This window comes from Lissotriton vulgaris, chromosome 10, assembly GCF_964263255.1.
Source record: "Lissotriton vulgaris chromosome 10, aLisVul1.2, whole genome shotgun sequence".
NCBI lineage: Eukaryota > Metazoa > Chordata > Amphibia > Caudata > Salamandridae > Lissotriton > Lissotriton vulgaris.
In genome coordinates this window covers 1,134,459,630-1,134,487,377 of record NC_141698.1, presented here as the reverse complement: position 1 = coordinate 1,134,487,377, position 27,748 = coordinate 1,134,459,630, and positions in this window count along the sequence as shown.

Genomic DNA, 27,748 nt, shown 5'->3' with positions numbered 1-27,748 from the left:
GCAACTACAGTTAAGCAGCACAGCACAAATACAAATATACAGAAAAAAAGAGCAGAGCCTATGGAGAGGCTAGCACCTAGTCACAGCGGCAGCAGCTGGGCAGGGGACACAGGCGCAGTTAGGTGGACTGCGCGGCGTGGGGAGCGACTGTTAGAAATGGGATCCCTGGCTGGCCAGGGCTTGCGCCAAAGTCAGTCAGAGACCACCACTCCTAAGTCAGGGCAAGGGAGTTACACGCCAAGATAACCCCTGCTCAACCTCTAGGTAACGTGGCACGAGCAGCAAGGCTAAACTTGGCGGCGATATGAGTTAAGTATTTGCGCACGCACCTAAGGAACAACACCAAAGGCCCACCACAAAGGAAACTCGGCACAAGGTTATATATAAAAATAGCCTTTGTATTACACCAAAACACATTAGATCAAAACACACACTTTACAATGTGCCAACAGGCACGGGCAGAATTTACAAGGGGATATTTACAAGACAGGGCCACCTGGACCACTGTCAGGAATCAGCACTTTTTGAACTTAGCACTAGGTAGAATTAGCACTTAGAACATAGAATGTAAAATGTAAAATCACTTTAGCACACAACCAGTAACTACTGGTAACCAGGACCTCACTAGCACCACCTGTACTAGGAGAAAAACCACCTAAGTATCACAATACCTGTAGGGGTGTAAACACATAACACATGATGCATAACATACATTCAGAGGTGTAAGGGAGGAAACACATGACGCCTAAACACATTCAGAGGTGCAAATAACACATGATGCATAAAATACATTCAGCGGTGTAGAACAAGGCACATGACGTATAAAAACACATTCAGAGGTGCAAGCACGAGCAATTGTGCAAAACTCACATTAGTCACCACCTGTGACTGTCCCTAGGCTCTCTGGCCTTGTTGGGGCTAGGACGCCCTGTGTCCAAAGTCAAGGGTGCCTAAACGTGGCAGCTGCCCACGAAGAGCTGGGCAGCTGAAACAATGATGGGGCCAACGTGGGAGCCTCTCTAGGCTCTGAACACTGGTGGGGTGAACACGATGTGGGAGCCTCACAGGCTCTGCAGAAACAAAATGTCCCCCTGAGCCTCTCTGGGCTCTTAAAGATACTGGTGGCGCCTGAGCCCCACGTCGGCTCTCAGTAATCAAAATGCCCCCTTGAGCCTTTCAGGCTCAAACACAAAATGCGGCTGTCTCTGGAGCCTCTCCGGGCTCAACAACACAGGTGCCCCCAGGGCCCCCGTGGACCTCGCACCACAACTAGGGCGCCTCAAGCCTCTCGTGGGCTCAGGAAACAATGGGGGCGCTCTGGAGCCTCTCTGGGCTCATCATCAACTTTGGGCGGGGAGCCTCGCAGGGCTCAACAAATATGCCCCCCAGGAGCCTCGGGCTCCAACAACAATTTCCCTCACTCGGGGAGAGAGCACGAGGGGGGGGCGGGCACCGGCAACGTGCCCCGACGCCTCCCCCTTCCCTGGGCAACACTGCTTCACTCACTGGGACTCCAGCGGGCGAGGCTCCTCTCTGGGGCGGCTCCTCTTCAGCGGTGGCTGGCAGAGGTCCGGGGCTCTCCTCTCACTCGGGAGCCTCGGCAGGACGTGCAGGCTGCTTCCTGCTTCTCCGCCTGGCCCCGTCACGCTGCAATTCGCCTGACTTCCTCTGGGGCCGCCAATGGCAGGGGGGTATGGAGGCGGGACTTCCGGGTCGCACTAGGCAGCGGCCCGGCCACGGTTTCGATGTCCCTGGGCTGCAGCGGTGATCTTGAGGCAATGCCGGGTGGGCACCGGCTTTTAAACAATTAAATAAACCGGGGCAATGCCGGGTGGGTACCGGCTTCCACTTAAAACATAAAGCGAGGTGGGCACTCGCTCGGCTAAAAATCGGCAAAAACGGGTCCAATGCCGGGTGGGCACCGGCTTTTACCAATAAAGCGCTCCCCAGCGCTACAGCCAAAAATAAAGCGCTCTTAAGCGCTAGGAGCAGAACAAAAGCGCTCCCAGGCGCTAGGAGGAATCTGCAAGCGCTTCCAAGCGCCAGGAGGCAATACCAGCACTTCCCAGTGCTACAGGACAGCACAAGTCCAGAGAAAGTCCTTCAGCAAGGCTGGGGGGGCGAGGCTGACCCCAGAGCCAGCTCACTGGGTCTCCAGGCAGGGAGACAGTCCAAGTGGCGGTCCTCTGGCCCAGCAGCAGCAGCAGCCCCCTCAGGATCCAGGAAGAGAACAACTTCTGTTGGGACACAGCCCCATTTTTATACACCACATTCATTTGTCTGTAGGTGCAGGATGGGGGAGAAACCAGTCGCAGCTGGTTTTGGAGCACTCTTGATGGCTCAACCACCCATTTCTTTCACTGGCAGGGCTAGGGTCATCAGTCGCACCACAGGGGGTGGAGCCAGCATTGTGTGGGGAAAGTCCAGGCCCATCAGGGACCAGGTGCACTCCTCCCCAGCCATCAACATGCTAATCTCCCACTCACCACCGGGCAGACCCATCGAGCCTTCCTGGAGCCAGGCTCACCAGCCAGCTCCAGCCAATCACATGCCAGGCATATTTTATATTAATATGCCAACTCCTAGAAGTGGCACTTCTACATATGACACACTCATGCAACACACACCATTGTGAAGCATTCACTCTCACGAGTTCGCACATATCAAATTCGAACCTGTACACCCCACGCATCAGGAACTACTAGGGACACATACATTCCCCATGCATTCCTATGGGAGGGCAGGCCTATCTCATCACATGCACTCAGAGTGCGCACGCACTTTCCACTGGGACACAGTGAAAGTGCGCAGAACCCAAAAATCACTACCACCAGGTCAGCATAAAAAGCAAAAAGTCTAGGGGTGAACCTGCCATAAGGGCCAAGTCCAACAGCGACCTGCCTGGAGGCAGGGTTAAGGGTCTCTCCACAGTACAAGGGTCCACCACATGGGCAGCCAAGACACAAGGAAGTCATATCCGTTGCAATATGGGATATTATAGAAATGAGTACCCTCTAAACTGATAACCAAGATATAAGCAAGTCTTGGCCATTGCATTATGGGATCGCAAAGACACAAGGCCCTACCACACAGATAACCAAGACAGAAGCAAGTCATATCCATTGCATAGGGGATCGCAAAGGGGCAAGGGCCCAACACACGGATAGGCGAGACACAAGCAGGTCATAGCCATTCCATTATGGGATCACAAAGATGCAAGGGCCCGCCACACATGGCTAGCGGAGACACAAGCAAGTCATAGTCATTGCATTATGGAATTCCAATGACACAAGGAGCCCACCACACTGGTAGCCAAGCCACAAGCATGTCATAGTCATTGCAATATGGGATCGCAAAGACACAAGAGCTCACCACACGGCTAGCCGAGACACGAGGAAGTCAAATCCAATGCATTTTTGGGTTGCAAAGACACAAGACCCAAACACACGGGGAGTGGCGATACATCGAACTCATATGCATTGCATTATAGGATAGCAAAGACACAAGGGCCTGCCACATGAATAACCGAGACACAAGCAAGTCATATCCATTACATTTAGGGATCGCAAAGACACAAAGGCCCGCCTCATGAATACAAGGATGTCATACGTTTTAGTTTAATCATCCTTACTAAATTTATACAAGCTGAGGGTAGGATCTATCGAGATCTGCACCTGACAAATATAGTATTTTGAGTACAGCATATCGGTGCAAAGAACCAAGGAGCACTTCCCTCTATACTCCTCACCAAGGAATGAATTCCTATAAACACATTAAATCAAAAAGGTTCAGCACTTTACAATGTAATCGTACAACAATCTTCAAAGCAGTGAGCACATTAAGAGAGATCCAAAGTCCAAACGTTTTTCTTTTTTGTGCAAAAGCCGTTCTTTATTAAATTTTCATTAAAATCTCACAAGCTCATAGCCGACGTGTTTCGTCTCACACTGAGACTTCTTCAGGGCTCATTCAAGTACAAAAGACGCTTTCAGTAATTGCAACACAGTCTCATGGTTCCCAGAATCAGATGAATTTTTTTACAGTGCCTGTGTCCATATTTACGGCTTGGTAACCGACAGCATGTTCATTCAACAGTCTCTCAGCAAAGGACTTTCATCTGATCCTGGGAACCATGAGACTGTGTTGCAATTACTGAAAGCATCTTTTGTACTTGAATGGGCCCTGAAGAAGTCTCAGTGTGAGACGAAACATGTCGGCTATGAGCTTGTGAGATTATAATGAAAAGGACCCATCACATGGAGAACGGAGACACAAGCAACTCATAATCATCGCATTCTGCAGATAGTACATGGGATCTCAATGGCACACATTACACTGAGCCCTGAGGGTGCATCCTCACCACATGGGTAACTGAAACACAAGTGACTCGTAATCATAGCATTCTGCGGACAGTACAAGGGATTGCAACGACACAAGGAGCACGGTCCTATGGGTCTATTCTCGCCACATGAGTAAAGAGATTAAAGCATCTCATATCCATAGCACTAAGGTATCACAAAGACACAATGACCCACCACGTGGATAACCGATACACAAGCATTTCATAATCATAGCAATCTGCAGATAGTACATGGGATTGCAAAAACACAAGGTACACATGGGCTCAGTGGGTTAATCCCCACCACACGGATAACAGAGACACAAGCTACTCATATTAGAGGCAAAGACACTAGAAGAACAGAACCCAACTATTCTATCCTCACCCATGAATAACTGAGAGGCAAGCACCTGAGAATCATAGCATTCCGCAAGCAGTACAAGTGATTGCTACGACGCAAGGACCCATTACATGAATAACCGGGACATAACCGATTCAGAATGCTAGCATTTTGCATTGTTAGTGCGAGGGATTGCAAGGACACAATGAACACAGAGCTCTAGGGGTCTGTCCTCACCACATGGGTAACAGAGACACAAGCACCTCATATCCATAGGCTTCTGACAATATTGTGTGGCAGTCGTAAAGCGCAAGGGACACAGGGTCCATCATATGGATCAAAGAGGAGCACGCAAATTGTATCTGTCAGTAAGACAGGAATTGCTAAGACACCAGGGAAACATGGCCTATGAGATCTGTCCTCAAAACATGGATCACAAGAACACAAACAACTCCTTTCCCTTCCCTTCTCCAGGGTACATGAGAGCTCCAACGCTGTCCTGCCCACATGGATAATAGAGACACAAGGAACTCATTTCACATCCAGTAGATACATAGTGCATGTGAGTGCCAAGACACAGGGACCTCGAGGACCCAAGACCCTGCCCTGATCTCATGGATACCAGAGCATTGTGGCAGACGTCCTGTGCATGGCTTCAGACAAGCTGTGCCACCCTTTCCTTGTGTGATCCCGGGCAGCTCTGTGTTTTTCACAGGTGACCTACAAATATCCTGCATATTCACCTGAGGTTTTCCCTGCGTGTAACAAACTTTGAGGCATTAGAGCTGGGCTTGATGTTAGAGGGACACCCAAAGTGCGCCCCTATTGAATGAGTGACGCTACTGCCCTCTCACCCCAGGCAAGGAGGTGACTTGTCTGTGTTGGCAGCAAGTTTATAGTCAATACGTTTATAGGTCTCTTTAACTGTGCCCCATCAGGGCAACGTCTTGTAATCCTTGGCATTCATGATGTGTGTATTTACGTATGTAAGCACATAGGTATGTATGTACATATGTATATATGCATGCATGACATACATATGTACATCTTTACAAAAATAAATGTATGATGGGCATCGCGGTGAGATAGATCCCCTTGTGAAATCAGGATACAGTTCCCTCTGGAACTGAGCAGAGAGAATGGGGATCACTTCCCACACAGATGAATCTTGGCTGCTTCTCTTTGTGAACTTCCATTGGGTGGCCTCTCTTCCTGGACAGTCTCTCCTCCTTCAGGGCCAGACAGTGCTTAATTTGATCTGGTTGTGGGAGGTAGGGCCACCAGAACTCATTTTTTGGACATGCAGGTATTTTTTCTCATCATCACCAGACTTTGATCCAGAGCAAGAGAGAAGCATAAATGAGGCAAGAAGAGGAAGGGAAAGACAAAAAATCAGTAACAAGGGAGGATGAAAAATACTTGAAAGAGTGAGCTAGAGAGGCAGGAAGGGTCTGGTGGTGAAATAAAAACTAAGGCAGGAGGTGGAATCCAGACTGTGCAGCTTTGGCATTTATAACCCTGACCTACAATAGCATCGACAGCAGGTTTCTGAGCAAAACCTTGAGCCCTGACACTTCTACTTTTACAACTTAGGCACTGGGTCCAGGAATGCTTCTTCATTCTCTCAAGAGACAAGCGGGATTCAAGGTTCTTTGGGTAGAAGGCATTGACTTCAGGTGATGGCCCCTCACCTCTGGAAGAGTGACTGTTAGTCAGACACCAGGCCTGGTCACACAGCAGCTCGTTGAGTCCTCTGCTGATAACTCCCTTCTTGGGTAAAGAGTGTGGGACTGGAGCAAAGTGGTGTGGTTTGGATCCTATGTCTGTGCGCCCTTACCCAACAAGGGACATGGATCCTCTTTCTATGGTTTCAGAACCAGGCTGGGCTGGTTTGATTTCAAGTGTCATTTCTGGACTCCCCTCCAGACACAGCCTGTGTGTAAAATGATGTTCCTCACAGCAGGTAACAATGGTACTGGCTCCAAGCAGACCCTCCCTGTGTCTGGCTGTTATCAGCCTTCATGAAGCACTAATCACAGACAGACAAAATGTCTAGAAACTTCCTCACATTGGGCACCAGAAACTGCAGTCCCTGGCCTGCACTCACCCCAAAGGACATCGCTCAGCAAGTACCAATCGGCTGTTCTTTGCCAACCAAGGACTTCATGGGATTCGAAAGGGAGCCCTGTTTCCACACTCCTGGTTTCCATGCTCCAGCCACAGGATGCGGGTAATATGTTTCCATTGTTTGGGGAAACTGCCCTCGCACTCCATCTCATGGCATGCTACACCAGGGGTATTCAAATTGTATCCCAAGCTAAAGGCTCATTCAGCATTTCTTAGATCATTTGCTTATGCAAATGACTTATTTGGGCTCAGCTTGTATAGTAAATCACCTATGCTAACATTGGCATTGAAGCTCTTTATACAGAAGTCTGCACGCTCTATTAGCATGGAAAGAGACATTGCCCTAAGTAAATCTAAGCCCCAAAATGTTGGGTTGTGGTAGTGCCTTTGGGAAAAGGCAATATTCTTATTTGATTTGGAATCAACCACATGGGATTAGAAGACTGATGCTTCTTTTGAGAATTAATCTGTTGCCCTTAAGAGATGTTACTGGCACATGGGACAAAATCCCAAAAGAAGAGAGAATTTGCGAATTATGTTAAACTCAAATCCAGGATCTTAATCATATTTTATTTGTGTGTCCGGAATTACAAATGGCAAGGTGTCTGTTTTTAAGACCATCATTTATCAAATTTAATATCCATTCAGCCCAGGAGGCCAGAATATTTGTTTTATCCCCACCAAATGAAATGGTATGTTATAGGATGTTCCAATGTTTTAAAACTTTTCTGGCTATTTATTAGGGATTACTTAAAATTCTGTTATTAGTTGCTATTACCGTATGAAAAGCACATTTACCCCTTTACCCCACTTTTAATCTATTGTTGTATTTCAGGGAAAAAAGGAAATATCCTTTGTATTGTATTAAAATTGCTTCTTTTATTGTATTGATGTATTTTGTGGGCCTTCGTAGGAGTTCCTTAACAAATAAAGCTTTTTGTATTGTATTTGTATCCCACTGGCCACGGAGCCAGGCTGACACCTCAAAAGTCAAAGTACCATACCCAGGTCAGTAGAATGTGCACTCACTGACACAGGAAACAGATCTGGCCACACTACAAGTTCCCAAGACACGCTACGCGGCCACCTCTGCTTTAGTGATGTACCCCGGACGAGGAAAGCAGTCCATTGAATGGTAAGAGGGCGCACTTAGTACCCCCCTCCAGGTCACACAACAGGGTCTGGACCACAGTACAACCTCCCTAAGAGAGTGCATCCTCACCCCCACCACAGCATCTCAAGCACTAACTTTTGCGCACTTGTGAAATTAGGAACTCATCAACAGCAAATGCAACATCAGATGTCAAGAAAGGCAGATGAGGCACACAACTTGGGAGATTGTCCTCAACACCTGAAAGCAACAGAAGGCAAATGACCACCAAAGCGAAGTTGTGCAGTGCCACAGCACCAAACCAATGAGCAGGAGCTGATCAAAGCCATCAATCCTCAGCCCTTCAGTAGAACACATGATTGCCCACTCCAAGGAAACATGAGCTGCCAGCACCAGCCTCCTCCTGGACACGAATGAAGATAATATCACAGCAGAGCACACACACCTCTCCTGCAGATGCTCAGCTTGGATCTGACCATGCAGTGGACCCAATGGATGGCAGTCACTCTCCTCTACGGTGATGAATTGTGAGATGGGCAGATAGTTAACTTGTCTTCTTGTAGTAATCCCAAATGAGTATGAAAATCCAAAGTTACCAAAGACCGTTAGTTTTATTCAATTTATTTTTCTTGGGGTCCAAAAGAACAAAGACAGCCAACACGTGTTTCGTCACCTCTCGGCACAGACCTGGGGCTTTCTCAATGTGCAAGGGTTGTAACAAAGAGATGCAATTCTGGCCACCCTCTGTCGTAGAGTCACAAGGGGAATGAGGCCTCAAAGTAGGCGGGGCAGTGTTTCACTGTGACTGCTTGCTGCGAGATCTTAAGGCAATACACAGCACTCTATTTCTTGAGATATGTAAGAAAGTGCTTTCCTTCAGGACCACGGGGTGTGTGAGCTACAGTGGCCTCCTGATGAGAGCCCTGGCACCTATTTATCTACAAATTAAGGACTGGCAACATCCTTTGACCGTGAGCAGCACAACCTGAGCACACCCATTCCATTGCTGATGCTGGCGTTGCCAGCACTCATCTGATGCTCACCTGACCATTGGCAGTCACATGCACACGCATGACTATGCCGAGGTGCTGAGAAGCTGTGACTCCTGAAGGAAGTGGAAGCTGTACTCTACTGAACCTGAACCCACCTGATTCTAAGCGGAAGATGTCAGTCAGATCCTCATGAGATTCCATCACGATGGCCATAAGTCCACTTACACAACTACTGACTTAATTCTATAAAACACGAAAAGCAGAGGCTGCTCCCCCAACTGCACCAACGCTAGTCCTGGGCGTAAAACCCTGCTCTGCTTGCAAAGTTGGCCGAATTCGGACACTCCGGGCTCCAAGGAGGAATGCAAAGTTCCTGGATTCTGCTTTTTGGAAACAAAGGGGAGTTTTGTTTTCTGTTCATGCCTTCGAGTTTTGTTTTGGCACTCACTAGCGAGAGCCAAGATACACTCGGGCTGCTCGCGAGCGTGAAACTTTTTACACCAATTGTGGGCTTCTACGAGACTTCGAGCTCACTCACACGGCCTTCGGCTGCAACCGTGCCAATCTAGTGCCGATCGCAATTGCAAACAGAGCACTCGTGCTCGTGATGCAGCTGAGAGGCATTTGGGGTGGATTTTCTTCTCCATCTTGCCGTTGGAGTTGTTTTCTTTTGGTGTGAGAAGCCTTTTAAAACTTTTTTTTAAACAGTAAGTATGTGCCCCAGATAATTAAACTTCCTGTTCCTGTCCAGCAGGCTCCTCCCAGTGCTTTGTCTCTCTCCTTGTATCTTTTCATTGGGATTTGGAGCTGGAAGTATCACTCTCCTGGTCTGCTGCATATATACCACTGTATTTAAGGACTTTGTTTTTGAGATTTCACAAGTAAGTTGAAAAACATGTGTTTAAGGGTGCTGTTTGTTTGATTGAGGGCATGTACCTGGATTTAGTTGTACTTTTATTCGATTTTTAAAATGTATTGTGGTGGGTGGCCTGAAGTTTTAGTTGGGGCCTACTTATTTTTTGCATGTAATTTATCTTCTTTTGTAAAGAAAAAATGTTGCACAGTTCAGTACATTTTCTTCTCCATGTTTTTCAATAAGTTTGCAATATTGATTTATTTCACTATGTGGCCTGGTCTGTAATCTGAAAATGGGCATTACAGCCAATACAGCCAGTATCAGTCATGGGTGCAGGAAACATCTGTTTCTAGGGTGTCAAGTGAATTGAAATATAATTGAGGCCATGGATGGCATTGGTTTAAATTGCAAAATGTGTTGGTTTGGGGTATTTCACGTTTTTTTCTGCAAACAGTGTATATGTGGGGTAATTATATTTGATGCCTTTGGAAGATGTGTGTTGTTATAAAATGTCTTAGCCCAGTTAATTTTCATTTTTTGCATTGCTAAATTAATGTTTTTTTTCTGAGATACCAATCCATGTCTCCTTTGCTTTGCCAGTGTGTATGCCATAGGCCACCATTTGTCTTAGTTCTCCATACCATGTGACCCGTGACTCTTTTATATAGTCAGTACTCATAGGCCGCCTGTGCACTTTCTTGTGGCTATGCCTCCTTCCTTGCTGTTTGACCATGTGGTCAGTGGCCATTTTGTGCAGACAGCCAGTGTGCCTTTGCCATGGGCCTGCATGTCTTCTTTGTTGTGGCCATTCCTCCTTGCTTGCTGTTTCACCATGTGGTTGGTGGACATTTTGTGTAGGCAGTCAGTGTGCTTTTTCCATAAGCCTGCATGTGTTCTTTGTTCCCCATGCCTTTGTGCTAGTTATTTTGACCATGCGGCTGGCGGACATTTTTTGTAGGCAGCTAGTGTGCTTTTGCCGTAAACCTGCATGTGCTGTTTGTTTATGGCTATGCCTCGTTGCTTACTGTTTGACCATGTGGTCCGGGGACATTTTGTGCAGGCAGCCAGTGTGCTTTTGCCGTGGGCCTGCATGTCTTCTTTGTTATGCCCATGCCTTCTTGCTTGCCATTTCACCATGTGTTTTGTGGCCATTTTGTGTAGGCAGTCAGTGTGCTTTAGCCATAGGCCTGCATGTGTTCTTCGTTCCCCATGCCTCTGTGCAAGTTGTTGTGACCATGTGGCTGGCGGCCATTGTGTATACACAGCCAGGGGGCTTTTGCCATATGCCTGCATGTGTATTTTTTGTTTGTGGACATGTCTCCTTTCTAATTGTTTGACCATGTGGTCTGTGGCTATTTTGTCTAGGCAAACAGTGTCCTTTTGTGCTAGGCCTGCATGTCTTCTTGGTTGTGGCCATACTTCCTTGCTTGCCGTTTCACCATGTGGACTGTGGTCATTTTGTGCAGGCAGCCAGAGTGCTTTTGCCATAGGTCTGCTTCTCTTCTATTTGTTCCCTATGCCTTCTTGATCAGTGTTGTTGTTGTTGTTGACCATGTGACCCTTTGCCATGGGGTTGCATGGATGACTGATATAGCAGTTTATTAAAGTATATGCTTCAGGATAATTTAAAAAAAAAATCATAAAGTTTGGTTTTTTAATGTCAAATATTTTTTTATTTTATTAATTGTTTTTAAATGGTAATTTTGTTTTTTCATTTAAAATGTAAAATTGTTTCTTTTTTTTGGTTTGTTTTTCTTTTATTTCGTATTTTCCTAACATACAGCATCAACCCTATATATGTTATAGCTGTACAACCGCATTCATTGTCTCAGGATTATTCCATTGTCACCTGCACCGCCTTGAGTGTCATACCCCAACTTGATGCACATAAAACTGTATGTTGATGTTGTTGTTGCTCTTTCTTATCCTTCCTGAGTGTACACCATGAAAGTTTATGCTGGTATAGTTTTACGAACGGATAGTTACACTGTATTGCTAATTATCTATAATAACTTAAGTAATCACACTAAAGGATATTGTTGTTTGTACTACTAATTGAACTGCAACAATACCACGTTTCACTGATGTTTTTCTTAGTTGTTTGCTCCTAGGTGCATAAGAGAAGAGACATCACCCACACTACTGCCAGACAGAAGGCCTGTGAATGGCGTCACGTGTGACTGACTACACAACACGGACATCTCTTTAGCTTGTGAAGCTAATTGCTACTGTCTACTGACGGCTTCAAGATGGCCCCAAAGGAAGTGGCCACTGGGGAGGAGAAGAAGCAGATTTCTAGCACTTGCCTGCTGACCAGAATCTTTTTAGGCAAACTTGTGCCTGCCGCACCGGCATCCAATGAGCAAGCATAGAGCAGAACTCCTGCATCCACAGTACCACCTACCCAACCTAAGCCCAGGACCATGGCTGTTAGTGAGGCAGCCAGTGCAATCATGTTGACACCGACAAGTAGTGACTTTGAATTGGATTTGTGCCTTTTGCAAAGTGGTACACAATTGTTTCAGGAAACAGAGCAAAGAGGACAGCAGCTGCAGCCTGCAATAGTACATTTGCCTGATGTTGGAGCAGAACAGGAGGTTGAGCTTCCTTTTGAGCAAGACCTATCTTTTAGAATCATTGGCTCTCAGATATCCAGCAAGGCACAGGAGGAGTACTACTGCACCATCTTTTCCAAGCGCCACTTCTGATGATGATGATGATGATATGGATATGAAGTGAATCGTAGCAGAGTCCAGGACACATTAGGCGAGACCAGGGAAAAGAAAACTTCCTGAAAGAATTAGACTTATGGAAGGGGATGATGAGGAAGATGACAACAATGAGGCAGTCATGACAGAAGGTGACACAGAGGAATCTGACATTGCTATTCAACCACCTCTGAGGTGGCACAGGTAGCACCGCCACCAGCTCTCATATTTGCAAACCCCAGCTGAGACCTGCACCAGCACCTACATCAGGAGAAGCAGAGAAGCAATAAACAACACATCCACCTACCACCAGTTCTTCTTCAAACATTGGCAGTGGCACAGTAAAAAAGTACTCAAAGTACTCCTCTCCAGTTAGGGATTTTTTACAGTTAGCAAAGAGAAGAGGGGCAGTACATTGCAGTACGCACCATTTGTCACACACATGTTTGTTGAGGTAAGCCTGGCACACATTTTTGTACTGGAGGCCAAACGACCCATATGACAAAACACCACACAATCGAGTGGGAAGAGCACCTATAAAAAAGTGCTTAAAGTGGTTGTTATGGTGAGGAGAGCCAAGGAACATCAGATACAAGTCTAATCATTGTGGAAGGTTTTGATGAGGAAGAAGAGGGGGGACATCTTCACACAAGGCAGCCTTGTCCCCAGAAGTGCATCAGCAGATTCACCCAACTCTGCAACTTCACAATGGCACAAGATTCAGAGTGAGATGAAGGCACCGGAGCATACAGTGACCACCCCATCACAACGCACTTTGAGTCTACCACCGCCATCTACTACTAGAAAGAAGCCTATGTCAGTGGCTCCAGAAAAGAAGAAAATCCTGGCTACTATTACAGGCATGTTTTGGCAGGAGGGGTCCTACTAGCAAAACCTCCCCAACCACACGCTTGCATAAAAATGTTAGCACCAGACCTCCTCCCTCTTTTTTTTATAGAAGGAATGGGATTCTTAGAATCTGCCAAAAATGGAAGGTACAAAGTCGGACCTATTTTCCAGAATTGCTGTTCCAGGACTGCATCACGATGTGCTGCAGTTGGTTAGACATGCTCTGCATATAAGTGTTGTTCACCCCATCCACCTGATGACAAACATGTGGACCAGTTGTCAGGTGACTGATTACATGTGCATCACTGCACACAGGATCTCTTTTGCAGAGGTAAAGCAAAGGATATATGCAGGTCTTGGCTCTGAAGAAAGTGTTTTTGGTGGCATAAAAGAGGTGCCATGTTCACCATGGAGAAATCACATACAGCTGTAAACATTTTGGAGGAATTTAGCAGCAAGGTGTATGAATGGCTTTGACCCGGAGGTCTCAGAATTGGATTTGCTGACATGGACAATGGCAGTAACATAGTCAAGGCCATGTCAGATTGAGGCTATTTCAGGGGCCTGAGTTTGGCCCAATGCTTCAACCTGGTGCAAGACTTCCTAAAAAAGGAGACATATTCAGAAACATACTGATCACCTGCAGAAGAATCTGCACTCATTTCAGCTATTCTTTTAAAGCCCGGAAGCAGTTGCATATTTTTCAGCAGAATTATATGGCCCTGATACAGGAGGTGCCAACAGGTACGAACTGGACCTTTTACATGTTGCATCGTCTATTTGAGCAATATAAACCGATCAATGACTATGTCATTCTAAGAGGAGGGGATGAAGTTTGGAAAGCTTTAACAATGGATACGGAGAAATGCGGCCTAGTCAAATGCCTGACACAGATGTTACTCCCTTTTGAGGCTTTCACCAGGTTTTTAGCAAGGAGGATAGTAGGATGGGCCAAGCTATCCCATTGTTGTATCTCCTACAGGACCAGGTGTCTGAAATGTCTGCCTCTGCAAGTGTGAATGAATAACAGAAGCGTATGCCTTGATTGATATCTTAATCCTTTGCTTGGCTTGTAATACAAGGCTCCAACATGACATCATCACGTCCAAAGAGTACATAGGTGCCACACTATTTGATCCACTGTATACATAAATTCTACTGACTCTCATTCCTTATTCTAAAGGGAATGTTTTAAATACAAGAGGTGGATTGTAGTGAAAGCCAGAGACTTGGAAGAATAATGGCTGGAACTTTGAGACCCACCCCACAGTTCTGGGGTACCAACTTCAAGTTTCAGAGAGAGCAGTCTTGTCTTACAGCAGCCAACAACACCATCAACCAGAACACTGGCAACAACAGCAACAGAAAGACTAGACACAACCTCTGTATTGTATTAGTTTCAAATGGCAGGGTACAAGTCCATTGCAGAGGCGATGGCAAAACAGGTTGAGCAAGTGGCAGTGCCAATTACCATCCACAGGATGTTCCAGGAGTATCAGTATTATTCAAAAGAGGTCTATGTGGATCAAAATCCATTGATGTATTGGAATGTCAATGGCCAGAGCTCAGCAGGCTGGCAATAAAGTATAAGGCGTGTTCTGCTGCCAGTGTATCTGCTGAGCATGTGTTCAGTACAGCTTATGCTTTTGTTATACTGAGAAGGACCAGTGGCTCGCCTCAAAACGTGGAGAGATTGACTATAATCAAAATGAACCAACATTTTATACCGCACAGTTACACCGTTCCTGAAATAGCAGAGGAGGAAGAGGAGGATTGGTCCAAAATTGAATCAAATGTGTTAGCTGATCAACTTCTGTGTGAACCACCTGAGTTTGAGGATGAACTCTACTTCCCAAACTTAGGGGCTCATTATGATCGCGGACGGACTTGAGTCCGTCCGCGACCATCGAGGAGGAGGGAACCTCTGCATGGCCTGCGGAGCTCCCTCCTGTCCAATTAGGATGTGACCGCCACCCTGACGGTCACATCCTCTATTTTTAACATTGCGGCGGGTTTGGCTTCAAGCTGCACCTGCCGCAATGTTAAAAATGCATACATTGCATTTGTATGCAGAAAGCGGCAGGCACCGCGCGGTGCCTGCCGATTACTGCATACAAATGCAGGGGGGGTACCATAGGTACCCCCAATGTGCACCCCCACCCCCTTCACCCAGGGAGCCCGCAACGGGCCCCCCGCAGTGAAGCTCCGTATGCTTTTCCACGGCGGAAAACCCGCTGTGGAAAAGCATTTCTTTTTGGGCATCCTAATATGGCTGGCGGTGTCTGAGAGACACCGCCACCATATTAGGGCTTTTCCGCCGCGGTTGTAAGCCAACCGCGGCGGAAAAGCTGCGGACAGAAACCAGGACCCACCAGCCATCCTTATGTGGCGGTGGGTCTTTGGTGGGTCCGCTGCGGTTTTTCCGCATCCTAATCTGCCCCTAAGTATGCCAGTGCCCCTATAGAACTTTTTAATTATTTCATGTTGAACTTCTAACATTGGAAAAAAAATAGCTAGTGGAACATTATTATTTTTGTGTCGGACTTCTGCTTCCCCACCATTTTTTCAGTCACATATATTGCCAGATTGTAGTTGGACCAGTTTGCATTGAAGAAGCCTCCGGAATTCCTTCAGGACATTGGAGACAATGCCTGCCTCCCTCGCATGCCTTATGCCTATCCCTTTTTGCATCCCTTGGCACTAGAAAGTCTGCCCCAGAAGGTTGTTGAGTTACAGGACTGCATGCCAGTACCAAATTCCAGCGAACATCCATTACAAAGCATGTGTTACGTCGCATGCATTTACATCGCAGGGGTTACAACGCAAGCGACGTTACGACGCAGACTTTTATGACGCATACGGTTTTAAATCGCATGTGGTGTAATGGATGCGAGGTGGGTGGGACGGACAAGCACTGGGAAAGAGGCGGGGGACAACGCGAGGAGACAGAGGTAAGGAGGATTGTGCTTAGAGTGTATTATTTAGGGTTTAGGGCAGTGTTTGGGGATTGTGCTTATAGTGTAGTGTTTAGGGTTTAGGGCAGTGTCTGGTGGTCATAGTGTAGGGCAGTGTGTTAGGCTTTAGGGTTTATGGTTTAGGCTTTAGGGTTTAGGGTAGTGTCAGGGGTTCTTGCTGTAGGATACTGTATTAGGAATTAGGGTTCAGGGCTTAGGGCTTAGGGTTGAGGGTCGTATCAGGGGGTCTTACTTTAGGGTAGTGTATTTGGACTTAGGGTTTAGGGAAGTGTAGGGTACTGTTTTAGGGTGTAGGGTGGGGTCAGTGTAAGGTAGTAATTAAGAATTTAGGAGTTCGGGTTTAGGGGGACGGGCGTATGAGTAGGGTTGTGCTGGGGTAATGTTAGGCTTAAGGGTAGTGGATTGTTGTGTACTGTATGGGAGTGTTGTGAAGTGTGTGTTATGTAGGGTAGTGTATCAGTTTGGGGGTTATTTTGGGAACAAAATCACGATGTTAAAGCATGCAGGGTGTTTGTGTGAGTTGTAAATGTCTATTGCATGCTTTTGAATGGGAATGCGAAGTCGTGCTTTCCGTGTGAAAGCTTGCTTTGTAAATGAGCATGCGATATAAAGATGGCAATGTAAAGGTATGAGATGCAAACATTTGCGATGTAGCATCATACATCCTTTGCCTGCATCAAAGATGAATACCTAATACCTAAACTACCCATGCTTGGATTGGAAAAGGTAAGTATAACTATTGCAAGTGTGAGGGAGTGATTGTGTGAGTGATGATGATGATTGATGTTTCATGTGGTGGCAAACAGTAAGGGAAGGTGTTGAACTGTAATGTGGGAACGTCCTGAGATGATTGCATTGCATTGTTAGAACCTGAGTGATGGGCGATGATTTTTTCCCTAGAAGTGAATGGCCTTCACAAACTTACGTAGTGAAAAGTTATTAACCTGTATGGTCCACTCCTATAATTCTTTTGTTTTTTTTTCATCATCTAGGATGTCTGCCCCAGACAATTGTTTGATTTATAAGACTGCAAAATTCTAATCTGTTGCTTGCATAAAAGGAGAGATAGGGTTGGATTAGAGCAGGTAACCTTTGCACCAATAAGTGATCAGATTATTGAGTGACAGCAGCCGAAACTTAGAAACTGGATCACACAATAATATATCAACGTAATCTAAATATAACTTACCTTTGAGTGTGAGCAGCATGTTATTCAGAAAAAAAAATGTTTGCATTGTAGAACACAAACAGAAAAAATAATTAATACTCACCAAGCCTCGAAATCTTGACGACTGGCAAGTCAAGCAGGTCTTGTTCCCAGTCCAAGATGTCCACCCAGCGGTGCATCAGCTGCTGGGTGGTGCACCGAACCTGGCTGGTGTGCCACATGAACTTGCGCACCCTCCCCCAGTTTCGCTGATGCTCCCACAAGGGGTGTCTGCTACCGGGCCTGCCACTCTCTGCCAGCATGAAGGGGAGATGGTGCTGCACAAAAACAAAGGTGCTGCCATCTCCTCCTCACCAAAGATTGCTTGGGGCTGCACACCTGAGAGGTGGTGCAGCCCCCAATGTAGTCGTCCTGTCTCTGCTGTGGCGCTGGGTGGGTTTGGAAAGAAAAAAAGGAAAGGAAAGAAGAAAGATAGGAAAGTAAGGGGAAATAAACAAAAGTTTAAGAAAAACACACAAAAATCCCAGAAACGTAAAATGCACAAACACATAGACACACGCTAATATAATAACACAAAATTAGGGGTAGATTAGTTTTAAAGGGGAAGGATTACACAGATAAAAAAGAGAGATTACATTTCAGGCCTAGCACCATACAGAGAGCAGCAAAACAAGATGGCTGCACACAGCTGACCATCTAGTGCCATTCGCTCAAGATTTAGAATGCACTTGAAAACCATTCACGTGCAATTTGGAATGTAAGGATGCAATCCATGTTCCCATCGCAACATGAATGGGCGCACCGGCAAATTCCACCAGCAAGCAGAACTCTGCATAGCGCAGCAGAGTATTTTGGGACTTTGTGGAGTTCCTTGTAGTGTAACTCTGCAAACTCCATCTGGGCCTAACTGACACCCATATGACAATTTCTTATCTATTTACAGTATTGTGCTGTAGACACAAACCTGGACACATCATGCATACCTAGAATACGTACACGCCCACACATGAGCACCCATTCACACTGACACATAAACACATGTATATCAATGCAGAACCCAAAACACATACATGACCCCACCCATACACACAGACACCAAACACATGCACACACATGCACACCTGAAAAATACTGACACACCCACGCCCATCAATACAGAAACATACACATGCATACACAAGTACACTCCCAAACACCTACAAGCCTACATTCATGCACCCAGATACACAAGGCCACACACATGCACACCTCAAGTCAAAATACCTACTTGCCCACACCTTTGGACCCACATAAGGTCATGAGGTATAAATTGAGGGTCCATTGTCGACATCTGCTAAGTTAGCATGAGCTTTGCTGCCATGAGGGTGCTTTTGGGGACAACATCACAAGCTTAATTTTGCAAGACTTTATTGGAGCCCTTTTCACATGAGAACTGTCTGCTTTTCGTGATCTCTGCTGAGCTCTGAGGTTTAGTCTGCACAAGATGTACATGATCAATCAACAATGCCCCTTGCTATTCTGTTCTGGTCAGTCCCTCGCACCTAGACATAACATGACGCACACAGCTGCACTACTGGGAATCGTATGCTTTAATATTGCAAGCTAATCATATTGTTCACACACTTGGAGCGACACCTTTCCAGAGAGAAGAGCTGTGGTTGTCCTGAGATGCAACCCTTTCATCTAGCCCTTGAGGTATGGGGTCTGCTGACAAAGCACAAAGGTCTATAATAAACACTCTCTTACCACAGGGAGGGTGGTTAGGTATTGTAGCCCTTTTCCTCCGTCTTTATAAAATTATATCACCTTTTGTATTCTATGAAATTGTGACAATGCTGACAATATTGTGTTTATGTATTTTGCTGCTAGTAATGGCACGTGTACTGTACCATAGAGCGTGTTTGTTAAAATAAACATTTCAAACTATACTGCAACTCTGATTACTCGCATTGTGGACAAGTATGAGTGAGTGAGCATGAGTTGGCTGGCTCCCGCGACTCCTGATAGAGTTGGGAGTGTCGTGTTCTGGGTTGTCTAATCATTACACCTACATGCCCACACCCATGCACAGAGATACCTCATACGTACACACACATGCACACGCTAAAACACATACACGCTCACACTCAGGCACCCATTCACACTGACACATGGACACACTCACAGACATGCTGTTGGACTTAGCCCTTCTGGCAGGTTCACCCCTGAACTTTTTGCCTTTTAAGGTTACATCATTATAGTGATTTCTGGTCTTTGCGCACTTTAGCACGGTTGCGCAGTGTAAAGTGCGTGCGCTCTCTGAGTGCGTGTGTGAGATTGGCCTGCCCTCCCATAGGAATGCATGGGGAATGTGTGTGTCCATGGTAGTTCCTGATGTGTGGGGAGTGCAGGCTCGAGTTTGGTACGTGCGAACTCGTGAGAGTAAATGATGCACGATGATGCATGCAGCGTTGATGTGTCTAGTGTGGAAATGCCACTTCTAGAGGCTGGCATATCTGTGTAATAAATGTGAATTGGCTGTCTGGCTTGTGATTGGCTGGAGCTGGCTGGTGTGCCTGGCTCCAGGAGTCAGGATGGGTCTGCCCCAGAGGTGAGTGGAGAGATCTGCATATTGATGGCAGGGAGCAGTGCACCTGTGACCTGAATAGGGCTGGGCTTTCCCTACACAATGCTGGCTCCGCCCCCTGTGGTGCGACTGATGAGCCTAGCCTGGCCAGGGAATGCGAAGAGGGGCTGAGCAACAGAGTGCTCCAGAACCAGCTGCGTCTGGTTTTTCCCCCACCCTGCACCCTAGAGACAAAGGGATTTTGTGTATAAAAAGAGGCTGTCAACTCATGTTAAATGTTCTTGTTTTTCCTGACTAGAATCTACCAGGGGTGTGCTGCTGCTGGGGCCCAGGGGAAGGCTTGCCTCCCTGGGCCCTGCCCAGCCCCTGGATGCCCTGGATGCTGGAGGATTTCTTTGGGACCCTTCTGCCCTGACCTTTATGCCTGGAAAGACTTCTGGGACCTTTGGCTGTATTTTCCTTGCCCCCAGGACTTTGGCGTGTCTTTTTACTTTAGGGCTGGGTGCCAGTACCCTTTAGAGCTTTGGGCGCTTCTTCATCATTATGCCTGTTTATTTTGACATTTTAATTGGCAGGAGCCTACCCTGCATGGTGCCCAGTGCGCAGGTGCCCACCCTGCGTCTTCGAATTATTTTATAAATTCCTATGGGTGCCAACCCCGTTTATGTGCTCCTTAGCGGGTGCCCACCCCGCTTTTATGTTTATTTTTTACCTCGAGGGTGCCTACCCCTCTCTGGCCACCGAGAAGTCACCGCCGCGGCCCTCGCACCGCAAACAGGAAGTCAGGCACCGTAGTGCCTGACGCGGGGCGGGACTTCCGGTTTTGGAAGGAAGTCCCGCCCGCCGTCGTGCTGAGATTTGTTGAAATCCCGCGGCAGGAAAGAGTGCAAGAGTTGTGGGGCTCCCATGAGCGAGGGGGAGCCCCGGTGGAGGAATTTGACCTGAGCCTCGCCGGTTCCATTTTCGAAGTCCCGGGTACGGGACCCGGGTGAAGTGAGGAGCTGGCAGCAGCCGCCATTGGCAGCGCGGGGCTCCCGAGAGGAACAGGGAAGCTCCGCGCCACAAGACAATGAGAGGAGCCTTTCCCCTGCCAAGAGCCGGTAAGTGAAGACGGCTGGGGCGGCGGGGTGGGGGGGGGAACGCGCAACAGGCACCCAAGTGGTGCCCATTCTTTTGAGCGGACCCAGATGGCAGAGGGCCACTCCAGCAATAGCTCTCATCATCCCAAGGACCCTGTGGAGGTCCTGAAGTCCCGGGCCCGTGTTTCCCCAGAGCCATTACGCTCCAACGAAGGAGGCATTTGTTTAGAGCCCAATAGGCTCCACCAGCGAAGGGGGCATTTCAGAGGGTAGTGCGGCCCCGGTTGGCAGCGGGCTGCTCCCCCAAGTGGTGGCAGTGTTTGCAGTAATCAGAGCCTGCGAGGCTCCCTCGTGATTTGGGGCACAGCTGTGTCCAGAGCCTAGATGCCTCCAGCCTGTGCCGCAGCATTGTTCCAGAGCCTAGAAGGCTCCCAGTTGGTGCAGTTTTGTTCTAAGGGCTAGGGAGAGCCCATGTCGCAGTTTTGAGTTCCCAGCTGCCCAGCAAGTAGTGAGCAGCTGCACCGTTTAGGTTTTCCTTCCTAGGGACATGTACTTTGGACTCAGGAGTGAGTCACACTCCTTCGCCCTATCTTGGACTTCCACAGCTTCGCAGCACTTAGTGCCAGCTGCAGCGTTTCGGCCCTGTTCTTGTCCTCAGCTGCCCAGCAAGTAGTGGGCAGCTGCTACATTTAGGTTTTGGCGCAGTGGCACAACCTGGACCCTAATGTGATTTATGTGCTATAATGATTTATGTGCTGATGCTTTTGGGTGTTAGGAAATGTACTGCGTGTAGTATGTTTGCGCACCCTGTGTTTGATGCCTATAGATATGGTTTATGCATAGGAGGTTGTTTTACCTGTTTAGGTTAGTGTTAGGAAGATTATACTTCCCTGTGTGATTTATGCCCCTAGTGTAAGGTTTTGCTTAGGTGGTGAGGGTCTAATGTAGTTAGACTGATGGGATACTGTGTATGATGGATTTCATGGTGCTAACTGTTGCAAAGTACAGTGATTTACCAGTGGTTACTGGTTGTGTTCTACCATGATTACTTGGTGCTACAATTATTCTATGTTCTAAGTGCTATTTCTACAAAGTGCTAGTTCTACCAAGTGCTTATTCCTGACAGTGGTCCATGTGGCCCGGTCCTGTGTACATAATCCCTTGCAAATATTGCCTGTGCCAGTTGGCACAATGTACCTCCTGTGATTATGATTCCGATGTGTTCTGATAATACAAAGGCAATTTTTATATAACCTTGTGTGGAGTTCCTTTTGTTGGGGGGCTTGGATATTGTTGCTGGTGGGTGCATGCACAAATGCTTTACACATTGCCTCCAGGATAAGCCTGACTGCTCGTGCCAAACTACCAAGGGGGTGAGCAGGGGTTATCTTGGCGGGTGACTTCCTTGCCCTGACCTAGAATGGTGGTTTCTGCCTGGCTTTGGCGCAAGCCTTAGCCAACCGGAAATCCCCATTTCTAACACATGCACAACCCAAAACACGAACACACCCATACATACAGACACACATAAAAAAACATAGGCATGCATACACAAGTGCACTGCCATAACATCAACACACCCACACCCATGCACACAGATGCACAAGGCCACACATGTGCACACCACAAAACACCTGCACACCAACACCTATGCACCCATTCACACTGACATATGGATGAACTCACACTTGCACGCACCAAAACATCTATATTCTCACACTAATGCACCCATTCACACTCACATATGGACGCACACATACACACATGCAGAACCCAAAACACCTACATGCCCATACCTGGGCACACAGACACCTGGAAAAGTGAACACACATGCACACCCCAAAACTCTGACACACCCCACCCATGCACAGTGACACAAAAAAACACACAAATGCATACACAAATACACCCAAACACTTTCACACCCATGCGTACAGACACACAGAAACACACACACATGTATACACAAGTACACCCCAAAACATCTACACACCCATGCATACAGACACGCAGGAACACACACACATACATCCACACGTACACCTCCAAAACTTCTACATACCCACACCCAAGCACACAGATGCACAAGGCCACACACATGCACACCCCAGATCACCTACCAGACCAAGCCCATGCACACAGACACACAAGGGCTTACTTATGGACACCCCAAAACACCTGCACACCTACACCCATGCACACCCCAAATCATCTACACAACCTCACCCATACACACAGACACCTGGACACACATGTGCACAAATGCACCCCCCCAAATTTCTACTTGTCCACACCTTGCACACAAACATGCAAGGGCGCGCACATGTATGACTCCAAAACACCTACATGCCCTCAATGATGCGCAGAGGCACACAGAAGCACACAAAGGCATACACAAGCACACCCATGTGCACAGACACCTGGACACACATGTACACATGCAGACCCCCAAAAATGTACATGTCCAAACCCATGCACACAAACACGCAAGTGCACACACATTCACACTCCAAAACACCAACTTACCCACACCAATGCAAACACACTTGTGTGCACTCATACACACCCCAAAACAACAACAGGCCCACACACAGACACTCACAAATACACACACACACCCGCATGCACACACACAGACACCCACACACACCCACATGCACGCACACAGACACCCAAACACCCCCACCCACATGCACGCACTCAGACCCCCACACAGACACACCCAAATGCACGCACACAGACACCCAAACACCCACATGCACACACACAGACACCTACATGCACGCACACAGACACCCAAACACCCCCACCCACATGCACGCACTCAGACCCCCACACAGACACACCCACATGCACGCACTCAGAACCCCACACAGACACACCCACATGCACGCACACTTGCTGCGTGAGTAATGATGCTGCTGTTTTTGCATTTGTAGAAGAGTCGTTTTATAACAAAGCTAATGGCCGACAGGCAGGCCATTAAAAGAGGAAGGTTGAGGTTAGCCCCTGGCTGTGGGAGCTTTATTGCTCTGCTTCGAGACACCAGGTCTGTATGCGCCTCCAGGATGACTTACTGCCTAATGCTGAGCGGCTCCCCTTCCCCGCTGCCAGGAAGCCCATTTGGGGAGTTTCCAATAAGGAAAGGCCAGAGTCTAAATCAAGCCGGGCTTCCCCTAACCCAGCAGCCCTGAGAGCTGGGCAGGAGCCGAGGCCTCCGGTGCCATCGAGATGAAGAGAAGGGTTTCCTGGAATCCTCTAAAAGGTACATCTAGAGCTGAATACATGGACCAGCGACCCTGCAGCCGCACGGTCAGAGCTGCACACTGGCAGTGGTACACCTGGAACTGCACACCTGAAGTGGCACCTGAGACTGCACACCTGAAGTGGCACCTGACACTGCACACATGAAGTGGCACCTGACACTGCACACCTGAAGTGGCACCTGAGACTGCACACCTGAAGTGGCACCTGAGACTGCACACCTGAAGTGCATCCAGAACTGGACACCTGAAGTGGAACCTGAGACTGCACACCTGAAGTGGCACCTGGAACTGCACACCTGAAGTGGCACCTGAGACTGCACACCTGAAGTGGCACCTGAGACTGCACACCTGAAGTGCATCCAGAACTGGACACCTGAAGTGGAACCTGAGACTGCACACCTGAAGTGGCACCTGGAACTGCACACCTGAAGTGGCACCTGAGACTGCACACCTGAAGTGGCACCTGAGACTGCACACCTGAAGTGGCACCTGAGACTGCACACCTGAAGTGGCACCTGACACTGCACACCTGAAGTGGCACCTGACACTGCACACCTGAAGTGGCACCTGCGACTGCACACCTGAAGTGCATCCAGAACTGGACACCTGAAGTGGCACCTGAGACTGCACACCTGAAGTGGCACCTGAGACTGCACACCTGAAGTGGCACCTGAGACTGCACACCTGAAGTGCATCCAGAACTGGACACCTGAAGTGGAACCTGAGACTGCACACCTGAAGTGGCACCTGGAACTGCACACCTGAAGTGGCACCTGAGACTGCACACCTGAAGTGGCACCTGAGACTGCACACCTGAAGTGGCACCTGAGACTGCACACCTGAAGTGGCACCTGACACTGCACACCTGAAGTGGCACCTGAGACTGCACACCTGAAGTGCATCCAGAACTGGACACCTGAAGTGGCACCTGAGACTGCACACCTGAAGTGGCACCTGGAACTGCACACCTGAAGTGGCACCTGAGACTGCACACCTGAAGTGGCACCTGAGACTGCACACCTGAAGTGGCACCTGAGACTGCACACCTGAAGTAGCACCTGAGACTGCACACCTGAAGTGGCACCTGAGACTGCACACCTGAAGTGGCACCTGAGACTGCACACCTGAAGTGGCACCTGAGACTGCACACCTGAAGTGGCACCTGAGACTGCACACCTGAAGTGGCACCTGGAACTGCACACCTGAAGTGGCACCTGAGACTGCACACCTGAAGTGGCACCTGAGACTGCACACCTGAAGTGGCACCTGAGACTGCACACCTGAAGTGGCACCTGAGACTGCACACCTTAAGTGGCACCTGAGACTGCACACCTGAAGTGGCACCTGAGACTGCACACCTGAAGTGGCACCTGAGACTGCACACCTGAAGTGGCACCTGAGACTGCACACCTGAAGTGGCACCTGAGACTGCACACCTGAAGTGGCACCTGAGACTGCACACCTGAAGTAGCACCTGACACTGCACACCTGAAGTGGCACCTGAGACTGCACACCTGAAGTGGCACCTGAGACTGCACACCTGAAGTGGCACCTGAGACTGCACACCTGATGTGGCACCTGAGACTGCACACCTGAAGTAGCACCTGAGACTGCACACCTGAAGTGGCACCTGGAACTGCACACCTGAAGTGGCACCTGAGACTGCACACCTGAAGTGGCACCTGAGACTGCACACCTGAAGTGGCACCTGAGACTGCACACCTGAAGTGGCACCTGAGACTGCACACCTGAAGTGTCACCTGAGACTGCACACCTGAAGTGGCACCTGGAACTGCACACCTGAAGTAGCACCTGAGACTGCACACCTGAAGTGGCACCTGGAACTGCACACCTGAAGTGGCACCTGAGACTGCACACCTGAAGTGGCACCTGAGACTGCACACCTGAAGTGGCACCTGAGACTGCACACCTGAAGTGGCACCTGAGACTGCACACCTGAAGTGCATCCAGAACTGCACACCTGAAGTGGAACCTGAGACTGCACACCTGAAGTGGCACCTGGAACTGCACACCTGAAGTGGCACCTGAGACTGCACACCTGAAGTGGCACCTGAGACTGCACACCTGAAGTGGCACCTGAGACTGCACACCTGAAGTGGCACCTGAGACTGCACACCTGAAGTAGCACCTGAGACTGCACACCTGAAGTGGCACCTGGAACTGCACACCTGAAGTGGCACCTGAGACTGCACACCTGAAGTGGCACCTGAGACTGCACACCTGAAGTGGCACCTGAGACTGCACACCTGAAGTGGCACCTGAGACTGCACACCTGAAGTGGCACCTGAGACTGCACACCTGAAGTAGCACCTGAGACTGCACACCTGAAGTGGCACCTGGAACTGCACACCTGAAGTGGCACCTGAGACTGCACACCTGAAGTGGCACCTGAGACTGCACACCTGAAGTGGCACCTGAGACTGCACACCTGAAGTGGCACCTGAGACTGCACACCTGAAGTGGCACCTGGAACTGCACACCTGAAGTGGCACCTGAGACTGCACACCTGAAGTGGCACCTGAGACTGCACACCTGAAGTGGCACCTGAGACTGCACACCTGAAGTGGCACCTGGAACTGCACACCTGAAGTAGCACCTGAGACTGCACACCTGAAGTGCATCCAGAACTGGACACCTGAAGTGGCACCTGGAACTGCACACCTGAAGTGGAACCTGGAACTGCACACCTGAAGTGGCACCTGAGACTGCACACCTGAAGTGGCACCTGAGACTGCACACCTGAAGTGGCACCTGAGACTGCACACCTGAAGTGGCACCTGAGACTGCACACCTGAAGTGGCACCTGAGACTGCACACCTGAAGTGGCACCTGAGACTGCACACCTGAAGTGGCACCTGAGACTGCACACCTGAAGTAGCACCTGAGACTGCACACCTGAAGTGGCACCTGAGACTGCACACCTGAAGTGGCACCTGAGACTGCACACCTGAAGTGGCACCTGAGACTGCACACCTGAAGTGGCACCTGGAACTGCACACCTGAAGTAGCACCTGAGACTGCACACCTGAAGTGGCACCTGGAACTGCACACCTGAAGTGGCACCTGAGACTGCACACCTGAAGTGGCACCTGAGACTGCACACCTGAAGTGGCACCTGAGACTGCACACCTGAAGTGGCACCTGAGACTGCACACCTGAAGTGCATCCAGAACTGCACACCTGAAGTGGAACCTGAGACTGCACACCTGAAGTGGCACCTGGAACTGCACACCTGAAGTGGCACCTGAGACTGCACACCTGAAGTGGCACCTGAGACTGCACACCTGAAGTGGCACCTGAGACTGCACACCTGAAGTGGCACCTGAGACTGCACACCTGAAGTAGCACCTG